A 9,693-nucleotide genomic window follows, 5' to 3' on the forward strand; every position below is an offset into this window, starting at 1 on the left:
TGGGACAAGGTGACCACAGCATTCTGAGATGACAGGTGGGCCAGGTGTCCTGCAGGCGAGAATCAAAAGACGCTAATGGTCTGGCCTCTCTATGCCTCCAGGAGCCTAAGGTGTTCCTTCTCCTCCAGCGGAGCTGCTCCGCTTTTCGAAATCCTCACCATTCCTAACCCACAGTGTCCAGCTGGGTTCTTCTGGAGGTGATTACTATGTATCATCCCAGACATGCGGGCTGCGCCAGCAGCACCATCTTAGGAGTGATCACTCCTGAGATAATGATCATGATCATTATCATCAATATCCACAACTGCCCAGTGCCACAGAGCCAGGAGGTAAGAGTGACCGGATTAGCATCTCCCACACCAACCCCCGCCTTGCAGCCCACGGGTCAGTAGCCCAGGTTCCTCCATGCAGGGATGGAGATGGGCAGAGAAGAGTGAGGAGGATGAATTATGCAGCAGGGTCTCTCACAGCTAGTGTGGGTCTTTTCTTATTCCCCCTCCCTACCTCATAACTAAATATTTTATTTAAATGAGTGGTACCCTCCTGGAGAACTGCCACAATTAGAGTCCGCTTATCTTTTCGTTTTTTTTTTTTAGTTCATCTTTTAAGGCACCTGCTGTCTGTGGGTGGTAGGCGACATGAAATGTCCCACACAGCAGCCCCCAGATAGCTGCCTATTGCTGGTTCTCTTGGCTATGAGGGCGGCACCATTGTCTGACTGGATGTGCTCCAGGAGTTCAGATATGCAGCAGTACATTTAGGACTTGTCAAGCAGCACGGCCCACGTTCCCCGCAGATGGGAATTGCTGTGTCATACCCAAGAAAGGCATCTACTGTCATCAGCACCCAGTGGTGCTCCTGGCAGAAGGGGAAGGGGTCCATGGAGTCTGTTTTCCAGGACTGGCCAGGTCAGTGTACTGGAGTGCACAGGTTGCTGTGTGCACTGGAGTCACTTTGTCCCTTGACTGTGGAGCTGGTACACTTGCAGGCTTGCCTGGCCTCGTGTGCTGGCCTCACTAGGCTTTGACGTGGGCCCCAGTCCTGAGCTATAGACAGATGGCCAGGCCTCGTGTGATGGTGTATCCAGGTGGCTCTGATGCTTACCTGGGCTATGAAGAATTGGTCAGCTTGTTGGTTTCACTGACGTTCACTGCCAAGGGGTCCTTTTCCCTGGGTTTTCAGAGGCCCTGGGCCGTGTGCAATCTGCAGCCTAATGCTTGTCCCAACCAGGGTTAGGACTTGACATCCAGTTGTTCCATTGTCAAGTGCCAGACGGCACGGTCAGCCCACTGGCTGTGAACTTTGGTGGGGGCAGTTTCCAGGGCAAGCACCACAGCCTGCACCACTGCCCCTGGACAGACTTCTTTCTTCATATGCAGCTTTCATCAGTTTTTTCTGTGGGTCCTGTAGCTTGGCTGATCTGTCTGTGAATCAGGCCCAGGCCTCCTCAGGGACTGCGCTGTGGTGAAGTTCACAAGGAGACTGAGGTGCTGGTGCAGACCCCAGGTCTGGGGTAGCTGCGCCTGGCGGGTGATTGGCCACTTTTTCAGGCTGGTGGGAGAGTCCATTGATGCCTGGCTTCCTCCTTTCTTGGCTGTCCCCCTGTCACTTGATGACAGACATTTGCTGGGCAGTGTCCACTGTGTTGGTGTCTTTCCTCTAGACCCACCCTATAAGGGGCTGCCTGGGAGGAACCATGCATGGGGAGCTCAGTGTCTACCTACACCCAACTGCAAGCCAGTAATTGCCACTCAACGGGGTGTGCTGGGCCCTGTCTGTCAAGTGACTGCTGTACTCAGAACACCAGGGGTCACCTTTGCTGACTGCCAGCATCCTGTTGCAACCGACTCCAGGCTGAGTAATTGTCCGCCACGCACACTCATAATTTTCAAGGTCCTTCAGGACTAATTGGTTGGGGAGGGCAGTCCGCACAGCTGCTGGATGGTTTCCTTACACACCTCTTCCTCTCCAGCTCTTTAGTGCTGTGGCCCCTGCCCTCTTCTATTCTATGCTGCTTTACTGCCACCAAGTGGCTGGGCAGGCGAAGCCTGGTGGGCTCCCAGGTGTGTGCTTGTCCCACCGGCCACTGTCCTAACTGTGGCCCCTCCCCTCTGGGAGCAGACCTTGCAGTCAGGAGTCACAGCATCGGCTGATGTGCAGAGCTGCTGTCTCCTTCCAGGCCCCCTGACCCAGCCTCCTCCTCTATTTCATCCTGTGTGGTTTTGTTTTTGTTTTCGTTTTTACATCTCCCTGAGCCCAAGAACTCTCTGGACATCAGGAGGGGCAGCATTTGGGTGGCTGGTTTCAATTCTTCCTCTTGCTACTCAGCCTGCAAACATTCCTCAGGAGGTAGGACAGAGGGGTACCCTGTCCCCCTCCTCTCACCCTCCCTGGGTGACAGCATGCCTGGGCGATCCTGGGGTCTTCCACATCTCTTCATTTGGTCGGCCACATGGGCCTTTTCTGTCTTCTCTCCAGAAAGGCATTGTACCCTTACTGGCCCCACATTTGGGACCAACTCTTCCATGTTGTGAAGCCATTTCCAAGCGACAACATGGGTGGCTACATGATTGTAGCTGCTGGTGGATTTGGCGCACTTCCATGCATCCAGCCAGGGATGAGACAATGAGCCCATGTGGATTTAGACAGTTTATTATTTATGAGAACAGCAGAAGCTAAATGGGCAGGAGGTCAGCTCCCTTGTCCCTCATCCCACAGTCTGACTCTAACCCAGAGGGATCGGATGACAGTGTGAGCAGAGGGTCACTCAGCCATTTAGGAGCTGCCTCCATATTACAGCCAAACAATTTTGTAGCCTGCAGCTGAGAAAGACCTCTCAGTGGCTTCTCCCAAGTCTTAGCTCCCTTGGCTGCAGGAGGAATTGCAGGGCATTCAGCTGAGACACAGGTTGGACTGCAGTTGAGCCTTGCTTATGTGGCCTGCATGGATACGTGCAAGATTCCCAGGGAGCTGTGCAGAGTCACAGCCCTTTCTCCACTCCGTTTCCTAACGGAGATCTGACACCCCTCCCTCACCCATCTTCAGAGCTTCCCTTCATCCCTGGTCAGGCCCTGATTGAGATGCACCCCTCAGTGCTGAGCACTCTGATCTGGGATTCCTCTCTCCTCGCCCCCACCTCTGTTCCATCAGCACCTCTGTCAGCCTGAAGGCAACGTGGGTCTTGGGCACATCTGCTTCTCTCCGTGCCCATGTACACCCTTCTCCAGGCCCTGGTACCCTCCCAGCTGGACACCTCCTGCCCCAGCCTCCTCCCTGGTCTTCCTGCTGCCTCTCCCGCCCCCATCCCAGCCAGGTGCCAACACTGCAGCCAGAGGCAGCTTCATGAAATCAGCCCTGCTCACATCCCTCCATGGCTTCCCAGTGCCTAGAATCAATCCAGCCTCTTTCTCTTGACTCACAGGCCCGGTCCCTGGGGTCACCCTGGAATCCCTCTGCCAGCCCCTCATAACTCCTACCCCCTTTCCTCTCTGTGCTCTCATCACTCTTGCCACCTGTCTTGATGTTCCTGGAGCCCCCTGAGCCTCTCCTACCTCATGGGCCTGCACTGGTGTCCTCTGCCTGGCCCTCACTCTCCCTGGAGCAGGCTCATTCTTGTCCTTCAGGTTCCAGGCTAAACAGTGCTTCCCATGAGAGGCTTCCCTGACCCGCCGTTTGCTGCCTCTGCCCTCTCCCTGCATCCTGTCATTGAGCACGTTTTGTCCTCACTGATACCCTCTCCTCGCTAAATCCCCCACTCCTTGCTGGACTGGGTGCCTGGGGAGAGGCCTTCTCTGTCTTGGTCACTACTTCATCCCCAGGGCCTTGAACTGTGCTCTGCACAAGATCCATTAAGTGAATGAATCACAACAATGAGGTTGCAGCTCCCCAGCACCTTCTACACCCTCTCCCTCCCCATCTAATCTAGTTTAGTGAATGGAACAGTGGGGGATTCAAGGCAGCTGTTGCTCCTCAGTGTGGCGCTAGTTGGGGAGTTAGAGGGAAGGGTTCAGTTTGACTCCAGGACAGGGCTTGAATAATTCAGAACACTGTTTTTTTTTCTTTTGCCACAGAGTCTCACTCTGTTGCCCAGGCTGAAGTGCAATGGCATGATCTCCACTCACTGCAACCTCTGCCTCCCAGGTTCAAGTGATTCTCCTGTCTCAGCCTCCCAAGTAGCTGGGATTACAGGCATGCACCACCTGGATAATTTTTGTATTTTTAGTAAAGACAGTGTTTCACCATGTTGGCCAGGCTGGTCTTGAACTCCTGACCTCAAGTGATCCACCCACCTCAGCCTCCCAAAGTGCTGGGATTACAGGCGTGAGCTACCACACCTGGCCCAGAACATTATTGATGACACCCCTGAGGCTGGGGAGCCATGACCCTGCCCCTTTAAGGACCCTGCTCCAAATTGAAACAGTAAGACACAGACCATGCCCTAGGACAGGGAAGAGAATGACAAGGACTCTAAACCACCCAGCAGTGAAATTTCCAATGGAAATAAGACCCACTGGTCCCCTCTGTGCTGGAGGTGGAGTGGGGGAGGGCAGCACTCCTGGAGACTCAGGTCGGTTTTCAGGTTGTTTGCCCCAGCACTAAGCCGAGAAGTGAGCAAGGAGGATTTGAAGCATCAAGTCCACACCCAAGGTGTGCTCAGTGGGAAACCCTTCATCCCTGGACCCACCAGCAATTCCAGACCCAGGGGTGAAGGGAGGTGCAGGTGAGGGTGAGTATAACATGTGGCTTTTCCTGGAGGGCAGGGAACAGGAGTGGGAAGTCACAGCTTGGGCAATGGGGACTGAGATGCAGGGCCATGTGACCTTGTGCCCCAGGGGATTTGGCTGTCTTCCTCGGCTCTCGGGGCTCAGAGCAGTGCTGCAGCCCATGCCAGGGCATGTGAAGACAGAGCTAACTGGAGTGCATGGGGTGCCTTTGGGTGGAGGTTGCTGATGGCTGGGACAGATGCACCCTGCCCACTGTCTCCTCTGGGGACAGTGACATCTTTCCCTGCTCTGATAGCTTGAAAGGACCTGCATGGCCGAGCTGCCCAGGGGAGCATTGAGGTGCTTCCTCTGTGTCCTGAGGAGCCAGGTGCTCTCTGCACCCCCAGCTGCTAGAGTCCAGAGGGTGGCAGCCTGGAGCTGGGGCAGCGGTGCCTGGTGCAGTGAGGACTCTGGGTCTGTGTGGCCTCGTTAGCACAGGACCATGAGGAAGGGGTAAGCACCATCAATAAGAGGCCATCTCCAAGGCCTGCCTTCAGAGGCAAGCTCTTCTTTCCCACACAACTGCTTTGATCCTCGTGGGAAATGTGGTGGGCCCTTTTAAGGGGCAGCAGAGAGAACTGGAGGAGAGACAAAGGGGCCAGCAGGCACATGGGAGATACCTTGACCTCAGGGAACCACTGTTTCAAACCAGAAAGGATCTTTTATACCTTGCTGCCACGCAGCCAAACCAGGCGGACATACGAGCAAGCAGGTGCACCCACGCATCTGTACATGATCAGTGCGGACAAGTGGCTGCAGGAGGCCCCTGGCCTGTCTCAGGCACTAGCACAGGACTATTCATCACCAGTTCCTGCATTTTTTTCAGGTTTGGCTAAGGCATCCCCAGGGACAAGCACGGGTGACAGCAGGTGAGCTGAAATCAACCTGTGCTTACAGAGTGAGTCTTGCCAGTGCCTCTGAGGAAAGGTGACCTTGGGGAAGTGAGTGGTCATTGGTTTCCTGTGTGCCCGGTCCTGCTGGAGAGTCTGGAAAATATGCCTAGTGTGTGTGGTCACAGCAGGAAGACGGCAGAGGTGGAGGCCCTGTCTTAGCAGACAGCACCATGAAACTGGATCTTGAAGAATGAATTTGCCAGAGGGAGGAATGGCTTGCCTGGCTGGGGGGAAGGCAGAGACAAAGGCCCAGAGGTAGAAGGGCCTGACTTTCCAGAATGCAGAGAGCTGAGAAATGAGTTGCAGGGAGGTCAGGCAAACCCCAAGTGAGAAAGACTTTCAAAACTTGCAGGGGCATTTCCCCATATCCCCTAATGTTCAGCCTCTCAGTATTTTTTTTTCTGCCCTGGTGGTGGCTTTCAAACATATCCACCAATTCTTCCACACTTTCCCCATCAAGACGCAGAGGCCACGAACTTCACCTTAAACCATGGCCCTTAATGACTGCAGCAGGAGAGAGCCAAGTGCCTTCTGAGGCTGCTTATAGAAAGCCACACAGGTCCTGCCAGTTCTCCTGGAATGCTTGTTCTGGGAGCCTTTAACCATCATGCTAGGAGTCTGGCAGCCCTGAGCTGCCATGTGGGGACACCTCAGAGAGAGAGACCCAGTAGGCCCAGCCTATCCAGCATCCAGTGCCTGGAGTCTTACCAGCCCAGACACTGGGCGCGTCAGTGAGGACACTCGCGTGTGACTGCAGCCTCCATGGACTGGAACCTTAGAGATGCCCCCAGGCAACAGCTGCCTAGCAGCCCAGTCAGCCCCAGATTCCTGAGCAAAATAAACTCCGGCTATTGTTTCAAGCCATTGTTTTGGGATGGCTTTTTAGTGCAGCACTAGGTAAACAGAACAGTCCTTGCCAAACCTACTATTCATCATTTAACTTTTAGAGTTTTTCTGTACTTCTACTTAAAAATGGGAATCTATTAAAATGGGAAACTTCATATCCCTGTGTACGTGGAAATCCAGCATCAATGACTGTAAACGGAAGGCAATTCTATAAACACAGAGGAAACAAATGCATGTGTTTGGTTTCTACACAGATGCTGCTGTCTCTTGGGGTCTGCACCTCGGCAGAGGCTGATTCCAGCTTGCAGTTCTCCGCTGCTTGGAGGTGCGGCATTGAAATCATTCCTTGGTATTATCTGTCTTTGTGATTAATGATAGTTTAAGATGGTACACAGCCACAAGTAACAGAATTTAATTTCACTAGAAATTTTAAATTGCAGAGGTGAAACAACAGAATGCCCCTTGGTGAAAGAGCAATGTCAAGCAGATGAGTAGTTTTTCCACAGAAAAATAACTCAGCAATTAATATTTATTTTTGGTTACAGGCGGGCACGCAGAGCATTTTTTTTTTTTTTTGAGACAGAGTCTCAGTCACCCAAGCTGGAATGCAGTGGCGCAATCTCAGCTCACTGCAATCTCTGCCTCCCGGGTTCAAGTGATTCTCCTGCCTCAGCCTCCCACGTAGCTGGGATTACAGGTGTGCGCCCTCACGCCCAGCTAATTTTTGTATTTTTGGTAGAGACGGGATTTCACTATGTTGGCCAGCCTGGTCTCAAACCCCTGACCTCAGCTGATCTGCCCGCCTCGGCCTCCCAAAGTGCTGGGGTTACAGGCATGAGCCACCATGCCCGGGCTCAAAGCATTCTTTAAATGAAATGTTTGGTATAGTCAAATACTGATAACCTGCTGGGTGGAGATCAAGGCGCAACTGGACTAAATTCACCAGGTGCTAGTTGTCAGGCCTCTGAGCCCAAGCCAATCCATCGCATCCCCTGTGGCCTGCACATATACGCCCAGATGGCCTGAAGTAACCGAAGAATCACAAAAGAAGTGAATATGCCCTGCCCCACCTTAACTGATGACATTCCACCACAAAAGAAGTGTAAATGGCCGGTCCTTGCCTTAAGTGATGACATTACCTTGTGAAAGTCCTTTTCCTAGCTCATCCTGGCTCAAAAAGCACCCCCACTGAGCACCTTGCGACCCCCACTCCTGCCCACCAGAGAACAAACTCCCTTTGACTATAATTTTCCTTTACCTACGGAAATCCTATAAAACGGCCCCACCTTTATCTCCCTTCGCTGACTCTCTTTTCGGACTCAGCCCACTGCACCCAGGTGAAATAAACAGCTTTATTGCTCACACAAAGCCTGTTTGGTGGTCTCTTCACACAGACGCGCATGAAATTTGGTGCTGTGACTTGGATTGGGGGACCTCCCTTGGGAGATCAATCCCCTGTCCTCCTGCTCTTTGCTCTGTGAGAAAGGTCCACCTACGACCTCAGGTCCTCAGACTGACCAGCCCAAGAAACATCTCACCAATTTCAAATCCATTAAGCGGCCTCTTTTTACTCTCTTCTCCAACCTCTCTCACTATCCCTCAACCTCTTTCTCCTTTCAATCTTGGCGCCACACTTCAATCTCTCCCTTCTCTTAATTTCAATTCCTTTCATTTTCTGGTAGAGACAAAGGAGACACGTTTTATCCGTGGACCCAAAACTCCAGTGCTGGTCACAGACTGGGAAGGCAGCCTTCCCTTGGTGTTTAATCATTGCAGGGACGCCTCTCTGATTATACACCCACATTTCAAGGGTGTCAGACCACGCAGGGACGCCTGCCTTGGTCCTTCACCCTTAGTGGCAAGTCCCGCTTTTCTGGGGAAGGGGCAGGTACCCCAACCCCTTCTCTCCTTGTCTCAACCCTTTCTCCTTCACCCTTAGCGGCAAGTCCCGCTTTTCTGGGAGAAGGGCAAGTACCCCTCAACCCCTTCTCCCTTAGCGGCAAGTCCCACTTTTCTAGGGGGCAAGAACCCCCAATCCCTTATTTCTGTGCCCCAACCTCTTATCTCTGTGCCCCAATCCCTTATTTCCATGCCCCGACCCCTTATTTCTGCACCTCATCCCTTATTTCCGTGCCCCGACCTCTTATCTCTGTGCCCCAACCCCTTTTCCCACTTTTCTGGAAGGTAAGAACCCCCGAACCCCTTCCCTCCGTTTCTCTACTCTCTCTTTTCTCTAGGCTTGCTTCCCTCACTATGGGCACCTTCCACCCTCCATTCCTCCCCTCCTTCTCCCTTGGCCTGTGTTCTCAAAAACTTCAAACCTCTTCAACTCACACCTGACCTCAAACCTAAATGCCTTATTTTCTTCTGCAAAGCTGCTTAACCCCAATACAAACTCGACAGTAGTTCCAAATAGCCAGAAAATGGCACTTTGAATTTTTCCATCCTGCAAGATCTAAATAAGTCTTGTCATAAAATAGGCAAACGGTCTGAGGTGCCTGACGTCCAGGCATTCTTCTACACATCGGTCCCTGCCTAGTCTCTGTGCCCAGTGCAACTCGTCCCAAATCTTCCTTCTTTCCCTCCCGCCTGTCCCCTCAGTCCCAACCCCAAGCGTCACTGAGTCTTTCTAATCTTCCTTTCTACAGACCCATCTGACCTCTCCCTTCCTCCCCAGGCTGCTCCTCGCTAGGTCCCAATTCTTCCTCAGCCTCTACTCCTCCACCCTATAATCAATCTTTTTATCACCTCCCCTTCTCACACCTGGTCCGGCTTACAGTTTCGTTCCATGACTAGCCCTCCCCCTCCTGCCCAGCAATTTACTTTTAAAAAGGTGGCTGGAGCTAAAGGCATAGTCAAGGTTAATGCTCCTTTTTCTTTATCCCAAATCAGATAGCTTTTAGGCTCTTTTTCATCAAATATAAAAATCCAGCCCAGTTCATGACTTGTTTGGCAGCAACCCTGAGACACTTTACAGCCCTAGACCCTAAAAGGTCAAAAGGCCGTCTTATTCTCAAAATACATTTTATTACCCAATCTGCTCCCGACGTTAAATAAAACTCCAAAAATTAAATTCCGGCCCTCAAACCCCACAACAGGATTTAATTAACCTCACCTTTAAGGTGTACAATAATAGAAAAATGTTGCAATTCCTTGCCTCCACTGTGAGACAAACCCAGCCACATCTCCAG

Source organism: Pongo pygmaeus, chromosome 2 (genome assembly GCF_028885625.2).
Source record: "Pongo pygmaeus isolate AG05252 chromosome 2, NHGRI_mPonPyg2-v2.0_pri, whole genome shotgun sequence".
NCBI lineage: Eukaryota > Metazoa > Chordata > Mammalia > Primates > Hominidae > Pongo > Pongo pygmaeus.